We start from the raw sequence: 17,056 nt of genomic DNA on the forward strand, positions 1-17,056 counted from the left end.
GGCATCTACAACAGCGCCTTTTAGCACAGAGAAAACAGAGGCGCCACCAGTTAAGTAATGTGTAGTATAAAAAATGAAAAGCAACCAAAAAAGCTCTAGATTTATCTGTAATTTCGCATGTAGCCAAGCTGGTTTGGTTTGGATTTTGTTTGTGGGGTTTAACGTCGCAAAGCAACTCGGGATATGAGAGACGCCGTTGTGGAGGACTCCGGAAATTTCAACCACCTGGGGTTCTTTACGGGCACTGACATCGCACAACACACGGGCGCCTTGCTTTTCGCGTGCATCAAAAAGCGTTCGCCGAGGCAGGGATTCGATCCCGCGTCCTTGGGAACAGTAGTAGAGCGCCGTAACCACTACGCCACTCCGGCGGGGTGTATATAGCCAAGTGTTCACAAGGCGGTTCGTATGAAGAGCACTATTTTAAAGAAAAGTTTCGCTAGACTTCTTTCGGAAGAGCTTGATTCACCGTAAGTCTATTCATTATAAAGTTCTGATAGGGCCAGCTGCCCAGATAGCGTTATTCCATTTCTGGTTTAAAAATAAAATGTCCTATATAGGAATGCCCTAAAGGTTCCAGATAGCACGGTTAAGTATAACAACTTCGCTGTTAATATTACCACCTTTATCATCTTGGGATATCAGGATATGTATCGAACTATCGACGATACAGTCTCGAATATCTATATCGAAAATCAATTTTCATTCTGTCTCTTGTACTGGTATCCGCAAAACTTAGAGGACTGGAGGATCTACAGTGGATTAATGCGAAAGCACGGATGCTGCTGTTGGCTACTTCTGGTTGCTTGTAGTAGCTTCACTTATTGTTTGCGCATTGTATTCTTTGGCCCTTTCAAATTGCGCGCCAATCACTTCCTATGCCCCTTTTCGGCTCTAATTAGGGTTGCGTGACGTCACATCCTCTACTTCACATTAATTCACTTCTTTTTTACCCCTTTTATTCTCGCACTTTCACATTGCCCGCCAATCCCTTTCTATTCTCTTTTTGCGGCTCTATTTCCGGTTGCGTGACGTCACACCTTCGACGTCATATCCACTCTGGCACCCGTTCCTTTCCGCTTTAACTTCCCCTTTTTCCCTTCCCTTACGGACCGGTTCAGGTGCTCGCAGAACAAGTGTGGCATATTTTGCACCTTCTCTTTCCTATGAACCTGTTATTCTAATTAATTACCTAGATAACATATTGGTCTAATTATTTTTTCAGCAGCAACATTAGGTCCCTCTATGGATTGACACCACTCATTAACCTCTACCACTTCTCAATTACCAACACCTGCTGCGGACACAATATTGCGGACATGGTTTGCGGACACGGTCTGCAGACAGAAATCTGTGAACATAGCGAAGTAACGCTTTCGCGTTAATAAAATTTTGCAGGGTATCGAGTATAGGTACCGAATATAACCAACTATTCCCCTGTGCCTGATGTTCGGTATACGTTAATGATATGGCACCAGCACTCTCTTTGTCTTCGGGTGTGCTCTTCGGCTCTAGCCCTGTAAGTTGAAATATTATCTGACACCCTTGTGAAGCGCAGGAGCGAGAACAATCGGCAGTTTATCGTCCTTTCATTCTTCGGGATTGTCCTCCACCTGTACGGCCGTAGAATAAAATGGTCGGAAAGAACTGATGTTCATTAAGAGTGAAACGATAGTCACTACCCGCTGCCAATAGCGAACCTGGTGTGGCCGACAAAATGACCTAATTGGCGAAAGTGGCTTAGGTGTGCGAGGTGAATAAATTTTCAAAGTCGCTTAGATGGACATGAGTGCCGAAGGCAACCTTGAGTCAGTCGACGTCTGACGGTAGAATGCGCCTTACTCAAAGCCTTCCATGAGAGCGAGAAAGAGGCATGACACCCGTTTCTTGAACAGATAAATTTCTACTCTGTTTCGGAGGCCATACCTCTTTTGGTTAGAAAACGAATGGGCTGTTGTTCATCTGTAGCACATTCTTTCATTACCTAAATTGGATGTATCCATAACCACCCCTCCTTTTCGTGGGCAGGTTGACCCCCAGGGAAAGATTGTGTCATCGTGGCTCAGCGAGACTGTGAAGCCCCTCTTCATGGCGCGCGTTCTCGACTGTCTAACCAGCAGCAATTCCAGCGTGTTCCCGGAAGTGCCTGCCATAGAAGTGGCATTTGATGCTTTCAAGCGAGACCACGAGAAGAATGACACCCGACTATCCGAGGTAGGAAACTGGTGGCTGTGCAACCATCACCGAGATGTCTTTGCTCAGATATTCGGATGAAGATTCGTATAGTATGGGGGGTTCCAGAGGACACTACCGAGCAAAGATGAGCAAAATTTAAAAGTGCCAAATGTGTATGCTGTGCTGATATATATATATATATATATATATATATATATATATATATATATATATATATATATATATATATATATATATATATATATATATATATATATATATATATTTTCATGACAGGAGTTTAGGACGATGCTGTCAGCGTTTTAAATTGAGCGTTGCCGTATTGTGTAGTCCAGTTCTTAGCCGTTCAGATGCCATTGATATCAAACATATAAAACAAGTTAAAGGGGCGGTCTACCTTTCGTAGATGAACTTTACGTGAGTCGTTTGGTGTACGAATCATGCCGCCAGTTACTGAAAAGCGTCCTGGAAGATTCTTCTTTCAAGTGTTCACATATATAAGAATATACACGGACAGATGGACTGATGGATTTTAGGAAGGTCTCTTTAATGCGAGGTGGCGGCAGGTGCGATCATGCTGGACAATTATCTTCATCTAAAGTTGCTGAACCAATCTGTCAAACATAGCAATGCTTTTCGTAAGTTGAACTTCTACGTTAGGCATCCCGGCTACGCCGCACGTCTATGGAGGCGAATAGCTAATAGCTCGTCAGCTGCGCGATTACAGTGCTCCTTCCAGATCCCCAGGAGGTCGAAGTTATTCCATACCCCAACACTCCGGCACCGTTTTCTTTACGCTTTCATTCCCACATTCCTTCCTTGCCGTACTGCGCGGTTCACGCGTCGACAAAAAACTGTGTCAGAGATTTCGCCTTACTTTTTGCATAAACCAAGTAAATAATAATAATAATAATAATAATAATAATATTATTATTATTATTATTATTATTATTATTATTATTATTATTATTATTATTATTATTATTATTATTATTATTATTATTATTATTATTATTATTATTATTATTATTATTATTATTATTATTACTATTATTATTATTATTATTATTGTAGTAGGGCGTTTATTGACGCTCAGATGGAGAGCTGTGAGAGCAGGACCTTGCAACGGCGAGCCCAGCGTACTTCTTCTTTGTCTTCGTCGCACAACGCACAGGTTCATGTCGATGGCTGAAGTGCTGACTATCACAGTACATTTTCCCCCCGGGTAAAAAAAAGGAGCCATCCTGGCGACTTATGGCGCGGAAAGCACAGCGGGGTCATAGAATGGCTTCAATCGGTTCACGTGAACTGTTTCACGACCACGGCGACGCAAGTCCGCAGAGGGCGTGACGGGCTCAACCACGTAGTTGACTGCAGATGTTTGCTGGAGGACCCTATATGGCCCGTGGTAGCCAGCAAGAAACTTCTTTGAAAGGGCAGGGGTTGTGGAGGGCACCCAGAGCCACACCAGTGTGTTCGGGAGATATGACGAAGCTTCGCCGGCATCACGGAGGTATTTTTGTTGCCACTGATGTTCTGTTGTGAGAGAGCGGGCGAGCTGACGGCATTCTTCTGCGTACGTGACGGCATCGGATAGCGGGGAAGATTCGGAAACGTCAGGGCGGTAGGGAAAAAGTGCGTCCATAGTACAGGGCGGCTCGCGCCCGTAAAGGAGAAAGAAAGGAGAGAATCCAGTAGTGGCCTGTGTCGCGGTGTTATATGCGTAAGTAACAAACGGTAGAACTTGGTCCCAATTGGAATGGTCGGTGTTCACGTACATAGCCAGCATGTCACCGAGAGTGCGGTTAAAACGTTCTGTCAGTCCATTCGTCTGAGGGTGGTACGAGGTAGCGGTGCGGGGTATGATGCGGCATTCTTTCAGGAGAGCCTCAAGAGCGTCTGATAAGAAAACGCGTCCGCGGTCGCTGAGCAGTTCGCGAGGGGCACCATGGCGAAGAACCAGGTTTTTCAGAATAAAGGCAGCCACGTCGCGTGCGGAAGCAGAGGGCAATGATGATGTCTCAGTGTAGCGGGTTAGATGATCCACTGCCACGATAATCCAGCGGTTGCCAGCTGAAGTTGTAGGAAGGGGACCGTATAGATCTATGCCGACACGATCAAACGGACGGGCAGGACATGGCAACGGCTGCAACGAAGCAGGGGACTTGAGAGGAGTTTTTCGGCGTTGGCAAGACTGCAAGAGCGGACAAAATGGCGGACAAAGCGGTACATTCCACGCCAGAAGAAGCGTAGACGCAAGCGCGTGTAGGTTTTCAACACTCCGCCGTGGGCGCACTGGGGATCAGTATGGAAAGCAGCACAAATTTCGGCGCGGAGATGACGGGGGATGACTAAAAGCCACTTCCTTCCGTCGTGAAGATAATTGCGGCGATAGAGCAGCCCGTCACGAATTGAAAAATGGTGAGCTTGGCGAGCAAGTGCCCGAGACAAACGACCTGGAGAGTGACTTGAAAGAAAGTCCAGAAGTGTAGATATCCACGGGTCGCGCCGCTGTTCCGTGGCCATGTCGATAGTGGCAAGCGAAAACAAATCGTAGGCGCAAATCTCATCAGACAACGAAGAGGGAGGCAGCGGTGAGCGCGAAAGAGCGTCTGCGTCAGTATTCTTGAGGCCTGAGCGATATATGACACGAATGTCATACTCTTGGAGGCGAAGAGCCCAGCGAGCAAGGCGGCCGGACGGGTCCTTGAGGGACGCCAGCCAGCACAGAGCGTGATGATCAGTGACCACATAAAATGGTCGGCCATAGACATACGGACGGAATTTTTCGATGGCCCAAATAATGGCCAAGCATTCTCTTTCCGTAACAGAATAATTGGACTCTGCCTTGGTCAAGGTGCGGCTTGCGTACGCCACCACATAGTCTCGGATACCAGGTTTGCGTTGGGTGAGAACGGCGCCTATCCCAATACCGCTAGCGTCAGTGTGAATCTCAGTTGGCGCATTCGGGTCGAAGTGGCGGAGGATGGGAGGCGAAACTAAAAGACGGCGTAAAGTGTTGAAGGCGTCATCACAAGCAGGTGTCCATGCGCATAGGTCGGAGCTGCCGGAGAGGAGCTGGATGAGAGGAGCAATAATAGAGGCAAAATTTAAGATGAAGCGGCGAAAGTAGGAGCACAGGCCGATGAAACTTCGTAGCTGCTTCAGTGATTTTGGGCGTGGGAATTCGGCAACTGCACGAAGTTTGGTGGGATCGGGAAGAATGCCATCCTTAGAAAGGACATGACCTAGAATTGTTAGTCGGCGAGCAGCAAAGCGGCACTTCTTCAGATTCAGTTGGAGGCCGGCGGTAGCGAGACAAGTGAGAACGTCCTTCAGTCGGAGCAGGTGGGATTGAAAATCGGTAGAAAAGACTACGATATCATCGAGATAGCAAAGACAGGTTCGCCACTTGAATCCACGAAGCAGTGTCCATGAGGCGTTCAAATGTGGCCGGGGCGTTGCAAAGCCCAAAGGGCATGACGTTGAATTCATATAATCCATCTGGTGTGATGAAGGCAGTTTTAGAGCGGTCAGCGTCAGCCATTGGCACCTGCCAGTAGCCAGATCGTAAATCCAACGAGGAGAAGAACTCGGCGCCCTGCAAGCAGTTTAGTGCGTCATCGATGCGTGGCAGAGGATAGACGTCCTTGCGCGTGATCTTGTTGAGCCGGCGGTAGTCGACACAAAACCGGAAGGAGCCATCTTTCTTAGGTACCAACACAACTGGAGACGCCCAGGGACTGTGGGATGGCCGAATGACACCACGACGGAGCATGTCGTCCACATGATCAGCAATTACTTGGCGCTCCGAAGCCGACACGCGATAGGGGCGCTGGCGCAAAGGTGCAGTTTTACCGGTGTCGATGGTGTGCTCTACGACAGACGTGCGACCCAAGTCAGTTTGAGGAAAGTCGAATGAAGAAGCGAAGTTCTGCAAGAGGGCGACAAGTTGATCACGTTGCGCAAGTGGAAGATCAGCATCAATAGCATGTTGGAAAACGTCGGAGGGCGTCGAAGCGGTCGCAACATCGCAAGAGCACAGACTAACGTCGACGGAGGGGGTTGAGTCAGCAAGAGTGGTGATATGACTGGGATCAAGCTCTTCAAGACGTCCAATGCATTCGCCACGAAGCAGGACTGCTGGGCAAGAAAATGGGTTCGAGGCGTAAAGTGCACTCTTGCCGTTTTGAATTTCGAGAACTGCGAACGGAAAAAGGAGGCAGGGATGACGGGAGGTGGCTTCGGAAGGTGTAAACATCGCAGTCAAAGGAGTTACCCACTCACAAGACAGTGGTACGAGGGTAGCAGAGAACGGAGGAATGTCGGTGTCATGGGCGACGAGAAGTTGTGAAGTGCGGAGAGGGGTATCACAGAAGGGGGCATCACAGAGGGGGGCGAAGGCAATTTGCGCACGAGCACAGTCAATAACGGCTTGATGAGTCGATAGAAAATCGTATCCGAGGATGATATCATGCGAGCAGTTCGGCAGAACAATAAACTCGATGGGGTACAAGACGTCTTGAATGAGCACACGGGCTGTGCAAGATGCGGAGGGGTGAATGTGCTGTGATGAGGCGGTGCGGAGCGAAAAGTCGGAAATCGGAGTGGTCACTTTGCGAATTTGACGGCAGAGCGCTTCACTGATGACGGAGACGGCTGCACCGGTATCGACGAGAGCGAGAACTGTGGCGCCTTCTACAGAAACTTTGATAACATTAGCGGGACGACATGGAGGACTTGAGGAATTCGAAACAAGCGCAGTTCTTGCCCCCGGAACTGCGACTGTTAGTTTCCCTCAACGGTGCTGGCAGAACGTCGCAGCATTGGAGAAAGCGATCGGCGCCGAGGAGAATGTGATCGACGAGCGGTATAGGTTTGGCGATCTTGTGGGACAAATTGAGAACCGGGCGGAATCATTTGCGAGCGTGAGTCGGTATCGTACGGGTAAAGTCGAATGTCAGGCTGTGAAGGTTGGAGGCGCTGGCTACAAAGGCGCGCAACATGGCCCGGCCGACCGCAGGCATAGCAAATCGGAAGGTTGTCCGTAGTACGCCAAGGTTTCATAGGATGTGGGCGGAACCTTGAGGGTGGGGCTTGAAACGAAGGCTCAGCATGACGCGGTGAACGGTAGGCAGGGACCTGCACATAGGAGCCAGACGTGGGCGAATGTGGTGGCCTAGCCGTTACTTGGGGATACGTGAGAGGTGCCGTCACAGGCGGCACCACGGGGTTGGACGGCAAGACATCAGCGACGTGTTCTTGCACGGCACGGCGTATAGCAGGGGCCAAAGATGGAGCCAGTTCAGGAACGAGGCGGCCCGAGTCTTGAAAATGGGGAAGGAGTGAGATCTGACGTGCGACCTCTTCACGAATAAAATCTTTGATCTTTTGATTCAGCTGGCTCCCTTCAGAAGTTGGCGAACCACCCAGGGCTAATGCGGAAACGCCTTCGTCGCACACACTGGAGCGGCGCCTAGAAGCGCGCCGCTTGCGGAGCTCGTCGTAGCTCTGGCAAAGCTTCACGAGTTCAGTAACGCTGGTGGGATCTGCAGAGATCAACGACGTCTTCTATGTAGCTTGTAAAGGTCTCATCAGCGCGCTGAACACGATCGTGTAAACGTTGTTCGGCACGAAGCTTACGCACTGCCGGGCGGCCGAACACTTCCGCGAAATTCTTTTTAAATGTCGACCAAGATGACAGGTCAGCCTCATGGTTGCGAAACCAGAGGTTCGCCACGTCCGTCAGATAGAATATGACGTTACTGAGCTTGTATGAGTCATCCCATTTGTTGTAGCTGCTTACCCTTTCGTACGATGACAGCCAGTCGTCGACATCTTGATCGGCCGTGCCGCTGAACAAGCAAGGGTCACGCTGGCGCACGACGCCAGCACACATGATCGTGGGTGGAACGGCCGGCAGAGTCGAAGTGGACTCGTCTTGCATGGCGGTCGTAGAGGGTAGTGTACGGCTTCGCAGTTCCAGTTTGGGTGGGATCGTTTCCGGCACCTCCGCCAATTGTAGTAGGGCGTTTATTGACGCTCAGATGGAGAGCTGTGAGAGCAGGACCTTGCAACGGCGAGCCCAGCGTACTTCTTCTTTGTCTTCGTCGCACAACGCACAGGTTCATGTCGATGGCTGAAGTGCTGACTATCACAGTATTATTATTATTATTATTATTATTATTATTATTATTATTATTATTATTATTATTATTATTATTATTATTATTATTATTATTATTATTATTATTATTATTATTATTATTATAAATAATATCTAACAGTGCCAAACTGAGCGCCAGTCTTTCAGATTCAGGCATTTGGGAAATGAAAGGCACCAACGTAACATAAAGTGAGCTATTGGGTGGAGGCCCGTAATGGGCCCTTGTGGGGAGTCCACGCGAGCCCCGTGCGAGGTTCGAACTAGGACCCAGAAGGAGATCTTCTGGGCGGCCCACTCATGCCCGGATCAGTTCCAATTCGTACCAATGCGGGCAGCTGGAAAAGGGCTGCTAACATTCGGCCTAGATTCGTGAATGTGGGCAGCCTAGAACAATCACTAATGCAATTTGCATTTGTGCAGACAGGGACAGCCACATTGGACGAACGTTTTGATGCTCATGCCAAGTGAGTGCTCGAATACCAGATTAGCACCGGCGCATATTCACACAGCCTGATCTGGGCTAGCCCGTTTGCTGCCATCATGGCCAGACGTAGGCATTTGCGGGGCTGCCTCTGGTCCAGTAGCCACCAAGAGCAAAACATTCAGCAGTATATCTTCACATGGCATTCTTTACTGAACTACGTAACGGAGTTGTGTTCCTACTGATATACTTATACGGACTGGCCCAAATTGCCCCTGAATGTCGCCTGGAGAGTTTTAGTTTTACGTTCTACGCTGAATAATGGCGACGTAGGGATGAATTGGAGGTGGTTCATTACAAACTCTTAAGACACGGAAGTTATTGCTATAAATGTTCAGCCAATACCATATAGATGCCACAGTGCAAAAGTCTGAAACATAAAATATATATAACTGTAAATACGCTTAGAACTGTGATCGTGACTCTTTCAGAACAGATAATTATGGCGCGCTAATAACGAATTACATAGATGAGGTACCGAGGTGCACTTTATTTTGGGCCCACTGCGACATTCCTTGGGCAGCCCCTATTGGGCTCATCATGTTCGGTAGCGAAAGCTATACTACTCTACCATTGAGCATTTCGCCTTTATTTCGGCGGTGCCTGAAAGAACGCCAACTCGGGCCTCTCCTTTTAAGTGTGAGGGTGACATTAAACTCAGCCTCAAATGATATTTTATTTATAATTATTCACAGATACTGCAATCCACGAGAAATTTTAGCAGGGTGGAGGCATAGCATTGCGGAAAAGCAAGAACCGTAGACTACAGAACAAAGTGAAGAAAAAATTCATTGCCATGAAAATACAACAATATGAAGTAAGAAAAATACACTGTCAAGTAAATGCAACAAGCGTCATTCGTATACACATTCCACTGCGTGAAAACAAAAAAAAGCAAAAAATGAAAAAGCATTTTTGAGCTTTTACGTCATCAGTTGAGATGGCGGTACAAAAAAGAAGGTTGAGTCGCAGTAATGTTAGTAAAGCTGTTCTAATTTTTACATTTCTAGGAAAAATTAAATATTTAAAGCAATCATGTTTTACGCGGAATTGATTCGTTACCCCTATGCAACGCTGGTACGTTCATATGGCTCAGGCAAAGCAGGGCTTTATTTGGGCTGGTAGCTTACGCGATCGCGTCATACCCTTAAAGGCGCCACTTAAATGTGAACCTTAATTTTGAATCTGGGTATGCAATGACAACCTTTCCCTTTCAGGCGCTTATGCCTGCCACCTACCTCAAGGTACCCCTCTGCATGCTGAATTAGCGATTTGGGGAGCCTTGTCAGGAGTGGGTTGCACCGGAACTTATTCAATACGCATTCTTACTGCTTCCTATGAAGCCTGCAAGGAAATCGCTATTCCGGAAACGCCAACAACTCGCGGCCAGAACTGTCGTTCTTTAGTGGACCCCAGGCCACTCGGGCGAATCAGGGGGCAATGCACCGACACACGCCGCGGCTGCCTCGCCAGTTGGGATGTCTACATTTACTTCCCCACCCTCCTTGCTTCATCCTTAGTCGACCTTCGTAGGGCAATGCAGCCCTTCTGTTGCCCTTATGCACTGTACACGGACTAGTATTCATAGCCTCAGTCAGCATCGCATGCAGATGCCCTCATCAGACCCACCTTTTACGCTGAAAACCCACCACACCCGAAGTCAAGAAGTCTTCTTCAATAAGCTCATCGGCCATGCGGCTTACACGCTACGTATTATGGGCCGCTGGCATCAGTATACAGAGGGTATGAATAAGTGTCCCCACTGTACGACTCCAACGCGCGGCGGCATATCTCATCTACTCTGGGATTGCCCTGCTTTTTCTACTGGACGCACCGCAATCGAAACCTACCGCCTGAACTACGGTTCCTTTCTAGGAACTGATGCTAACACACAAATGATATTTGCGAAGTATGGCTACATTAGTGGCCTGGTCAGAGCAATATGATTTCAGTGACGACCTGTGCAAATAATGGAGATTCTGCCTACTTCCTTTTACCCCCATACATGGCCATGAGCCTTCCTATTCCAAAAACGACGTTCAATCAATCAATACACCAAGTTACCCTTGAACATTTCGTCGGTAGCTGTAAATCTGTCCCGTTGCCTATCAACCGATTTCGTTAACTCGGGCCTCTCCTTTCTTGTGCATACGGTGAACATAGAATGAGCCTGCCATGATATTTGATTTCACGTTACCCCTAAGCCACGTAGACACGTGCATAACAGGCGTGAACGTGGGTTCCGCATAGAGTGCCGGTAATATTGATGCATTCAACTGAACGCTGGTTGTTTTCGATGTAACTTTCGGTCACTCGTAATCAAAGCTTTTGCTCCACATTTAGTTCAGATGCTTTGAACTCCTCTTATTTTTTACCACATGTAGCACCTTTGCTTTATATGAGTCAAATATTACCACGAGGGACCCATGAATGCCGGATGTGGTTATATGTATTCCTGTGACCCTTGCCATGTCTATATGAATCCCAAATGCGATAGGAGCAAGCCTGTTCGGGCTGATCTAAAGGGGGCCAACATGTGTATCATAGCGTTGCACCAGCTCCGGTCGTCCATGTAAGCCCCACAAGGGTATTGTAAACAGTTTGGGCATCTCTCGCGCTCTCCTATACTTCGTCTCACAAGATGTTTACAGCATTGCTAAAGGTACAGTTCTTTCGTCCAATCAGGCCTGCGGAAACAAAAAAATGGTCCCTCAAATGTTTGAGCAGTGTGGGGATGTTATAATCAACAAGCACGGAAATTAAAAAGATAGGTTGCACTGGTATATTTAAGTAGTAGAATGTTCCAATCACTGAAGAAAGTACCAGAGAAACCTCGGACTGACGCAGCTCTGCGGACGCCTTGGGCGATCCTAGTGATGCATTTCCATTATCCAACATGGCGTCGCCTGAGTCAATTGTGTCTGCTGCGTACCGCATACCGACAATGTGCTGTTTTCCTATGCAGGCGAAGCAGATGGCTTTAAATGTTTAGAAGCGCTCGCGTTGACAGTGAGGGCAGCTCAAGTACGAATGCACTCATAAGGAAAACGCGCCATATCATTCTGTGAAGCAGGATAAGGCACAGCGGATGAGTAGCCTCAAAAAGGAGATGCAGGCTTGGCTGTCCGGAAAAGGTCTCGCGTGGAGAAGCGACATGATGAAGGCCGAGCTGACGCTGCTTGTCAACAACGTGAACACAGTTGGGGACCGATACCGTGTAGACTGCATCGCTGAAGTTGCTGGTCATCTCGTTGTGTGCTTGCCACCCTACCACTGCCAACTGAACCCGATATAGCTTGTTTGTGGCGATGTCAAGGATTTCGTGGTCAGTCGAAATAAGACGTTTAAGCTCCAAGTCGTGGAGCCTTAGATTTGGAAAGGAATCAGGCAAATGAAAGCTGAGAAATGGAAGAATTATGTACATCATGTTATCAGTGAGGAAGATGTGATGCGAAACCTGAACCACATCATCGACGATGTTGTTGTGCAAGGACCGGCGATTTTTGTCAACCTGGAGGACCACACAACCAGCAGCGCTGAATGGAGTTGTGATGAGGACGATGAGATGAGACCCTGGAATGTGCAAACGTGATGCCTGAAATGTGCACAAATCGAGACCATTCACTACTGTCGCAGCGAGAGTAATGAGAATGAGAACAATATCGTCATTCAAGGAATATGGCAGGTGCCGAAGTGGAGGCATCTGGATTAATTTAGAGCGCTTGTGCGTTGACTTTCGCGCTGCACATGAGATCGTTTTTCATTCCGCCACTATCGAAGAATAAATTTATATGCACAAGACAAAAACACTGAAAATAACTGCGACATGACAACCGAGGATATGATAAGAACAGGTGGTGTGAAAAGAAAAAAGTGGGGCCAGTCTGTTTCGAACGGGCATTCCCCTGTTCATATCAAAAGAAAGAACAAAAAGACATCAAGCGCTAACTACTAGTACGCCTCCTTTCACATGAATGGAGCAATTTGTTGGGGCGACTGGCTCGTAGTAACACAGTCATGTAGTGCGCTGCATTGTTGATTGCTCGAGAGAGCCGTGCATTACGTTGTGCTGCAAACACCTTGTGAGATGAGGTATACTGTTGTGGCTGAGTGTATCAAACGAGACTGATCATTAACCTCTGTCTAGTGGCGCCAGCTGGGTCTTAGAATGCGAAGTATTTTTATCAGCGCAACCACTCTTATTTTAAGACCTAAAACAACAGCATCATAATTCAATTGATTACTAATGAAAATTTCACGCTTATACGTTTTTCTATGCACGAGGTCAAACGAAACCAAATCTCGATGTGTCATTTAAAGTCAATAAATTTACCGACGAATGTAGTTACAATGAATTGTGTTTCAAGAGATTGGTCTTGCTTCTAAGAGCGTGGTTATGTTGGAAGCCATGATTAAGCGTAAGCAAGAAACACTGACGCGTAATTTAGGATTTAGGGAATACATCTTTAGAGTAGATTTTAAAAATTCACAAGGGAGCACTTGTGCACAGAACACGGAAGCCACTCCATTTCGACTCGAACCCGGGTACCCGACTCCAGTGGCTGCGTTTAGATATAGGCGAAACGGAGTGACGTCCGTGTACCGTGAAATGTCAGTGGACGTTAAAAACCCCATGTGGCCGAAATTTCCGGAGTCCTTCACTACGGCGTCTCTCCAAGCCTGACTTACTTTAGGACGTTAAACCCTATGAACCAAACTACCGCATTTGTATTTGTCTGTTATGTTTCATTATTTATTTATTGATTTTTATTTTATTTTTCATGTCTTTATTTTTTTTACTTTTCTACTTGCTCTCATTATTTTAATTTCCCTCAGCCCCCTTCGGCTTAAATCTAGTACAATCATCTTTCTTGGATTGGGTAGAGCAGTGGTTTGCGCGTTCTTATGGATAGTGAATCGATACTTCTGCTATTACTGGGGTAGAAACTATTCGATTAGTAAGGCAAAAGCCTTTTTCGGCTCATGGAACGAAATCGTGTGCGTGAAAGTTATGCGCGATATCTGTAAATTTCATGAGATGTGTCCTTGTGTAGCGTTCCTGCCATCTCCAATCCCACGAACGCGCGACAAGGAATGCCACGCTATAGGAGCGATAGTGTACCGTCCGAAGAACAGTTGCCGGAGAAAGTGTGACAGATACTGCGTCTTTCCTTCGCTGTAAAGCGATTATAGTTATAATGTAGCACTGCAACCACACCGTGACTGCAACCAACGCTGATAAGAGGCTAATGTTGAGAGGCAAATGATACGAGAGGAAGGGTAGGCTTTTGCAATTTTCCTCTTGGGAGATATTTAAGAGGCCCTCTAATTTGTTTTCTTATATTCTTTCTCCTGAGGACACACATGCTTAGAGACGGACGCCACTCATGAGCCATAAATGCTTTAGCAGTTATAACGTTTGATGCATGCGCACAACTGCGTACACTCTTTGCCACCGCACGCTATACCGGCGTATACCTGGGTACTATATACTGAATGTACATATGATGGCGGCGGCGCTGGCGAGTGTGGTGACAGAACCTTCTTTATAGTAATCAATATAAGTAAATGGAATGAGTGTCAGTTGAAAGATGGTTATACGGGAGAGCATGCAGAGATAGCGTTAACAATACATAAGATACATGTTTGCGTTAAAGTCATTATGTCAGCATATCGCACAACTGAAATACCGCTACTGCTGCGCTCAAATTTCCCGTTATCGAGTATCGTAGGCTTTGGCCACATTTTTATTATGGCGGTTAACTTGCCTATGGGAGACTTACTGCTCGTGTGCTTCGCTACGTGTGTGTTTCCGTGGGTGACTTAGTTTTGTCTATATTATCACCCTGATAGGGATGAAACGAGGCCTGTTTAACAGTTGAAGTTATTTGGTGTAATATTGAGCTGATCGCTGCACAATAGAACAAAGGCCAAATTCTCAGACCGCAAAAAGTCAGAAACAGCCTTAAATCAGCATTATTTATCGCGAGGTGCGGTGTCTGTCTGTCGCAGGCGCTGACCGAGGAAAAGACGTTCTTCATCACCGCCTGCCTCTCCAGCTGCGCAAAGACGGACGCTGATAACATCTACGGCGGGGATTGTAACAAGGCCATGTCTAATTTCGCGCCCTTCGCCAGGACCTTCAATTGCGCCGAAGGCTCTAATATGAACCCCAAGACAAAATGTACTTTCTTCAGCTGATAACGTGACATCACTGGCCTCCACGATTACTGTCCAGCACCCTGTCATCGTTTGACCACGTTTCTTGTGCATGTCATGTGGTTACCTGGAATTTATCTTAGGGTTATTATTATTGCTTTGGCAGTCACAATTCCTGTAGTAGAGTCGCAGGTTCATTTTGGTGTCAATCTTGCAGGAGCTCGGCGGTAAGGTATCAAACTAGGGGCTTTACTGGGGTGAACTGATCTATCGTATAGTACTCTTTCGGATTCCTTATTACAATTGTTATCTCCCGGTTTCGGTAGGCGACATTGCTTGTGCCATACTCTGCAAAACAATCATGTTTCGAGCCAGCGGGCAAGAGATCCCGTTGGGCAGTTGTATCCTGTTCCATTACCTATTGAACTATTTATTACCTGTTGAACTATTTTTCAGCACCCAATGACAGCGGCGTTCAGTACTTGTATTAGCATTTGTACGATATATGAAGGAAGCACAATGTACAATCTGCTGTTATGGTTAAGTGTGGTTCTGCACAGGCACGATTATTCGGATTTTGCGATGTTACTAGAGCAATTACAAAGATACTGGAGGAGTAAATTGTGTGCAGAAACATCAAAATAGGTCACTTTGAGCTATGTTAAACAGTATTTGTACGCTGCTTCATCATTCAAGAATTCTCGAAGTATTTGTTGATGGGCTCGGGAACGTACAAGGGGCACTTCACTGCGTTCCCGTTTGTTTTGGTTGGTGTATTTGGCAGTACCATTGCTGTAAAAAGTAATATCGTGAGCAGTGCATCTTGAATGAAAGCTGTCAAGCGAAACGGTACGAATCGCCTTATTTGAATGCTGCCGAATATTTTCAGGAATTTTTCATTCGATACGAAGGGGTTGTGAGCCTTGTTTTTTCTTTGTTGCACATTTGGCACAACTAGGGTATTTGCACTACTGATGCGTTATTGTGATTGCGAGTATAAAAATACCAAGTATTGCGCAGCACGAATGTCACATCTGAGTTGCAGGCACGTCACATAAGTAACCAGCCATTATTAAAACTTTTGAGTCTTTTAAAATCTGCCGTTATGATCGGCGTGGTTGAGCGGCAAACTACTGCGAAGTTTGATTTGAATCAAATCGCCGCAGCGGATGAATAAATAGAATGTTGAGGCTCATATGTATAGTTATGGACGTCGTGAAGACACCTGTCATTTCCTAGTACGTTCTTTTTCCATATCTCTTAGGAGGCTGCTGTAGTTGTGGAAGACAACACGGCCTTGATGAATAAATGGCAACGGCGATTTGGTGATAATGTCCTGCCGAAGGAAGAGCAGCCCCAAGAGTCGAAATATGTTACCTTTTCTGTCCTTCAGGAAACAGCTGTCTTGTATTATGGGTGTTGGATGCCTCAGCTGTGCCGTTTGAACGATGTCGCGCACCGGTATTGTAAAGACCTCATCTGATTTAAAAGACTCTTTCAAACTGTGCAGGGTTTTCATGGCCTCCGAATTCAAACAAATGATTTTGGAGGTACAGTCCGATGGGGTATGTCAAGAGAATCCCTTTACGATACTCGGCTTAAGCGCAGCATTAATCTTGGCAGTTTCTTTTCTTTTGCAACTATCTGTTCGGGCGGCTTTCAATTGCTGTTTCTAATAAAAACTTGATATGTGTTCACCACTTCACGTACGATAATCAAGCATATATGCATATTATGATGGCGCATATTCTTTCACGTTGCGAATTTCATGCATTTATGTTGAGGCAAACGCAAACCTCAGTAACATTTGTTTCTGCGTGTATTACAAATGTATTATCTTGATGACCATCATATCCTCAATGTGGGCCACTTCAGCAGTGGTTCGAATTCTTGTATTTATGTATAAGAACTTTGGTGGGGTCGGTCTACTTGAAACGATCATGAGTTTGTTTCACGATGCACACAGTCTGATACAAAATACCGCTAGAGTGATGGAAATGGCGCCGTGTATGATCGGCGAGAAGGCTGGATCATTGGAGTGTGCCTGAATCACT

The sequence above is a fragment of the Amblyomma maculatum genome, chromosome 10 (assembly GCF_055883805.1).
Source record: "Amblyomma maculatum isolate TAMU_Amacu chromosome 10, ASM5588380v1, whole genome shotgun sequence".
NCBI lineage: Eukaryota > Metazoa > Arthropoda > Arachnida > Ixodida > Ixodidae > Amblyomma > Amblyomma maculatum.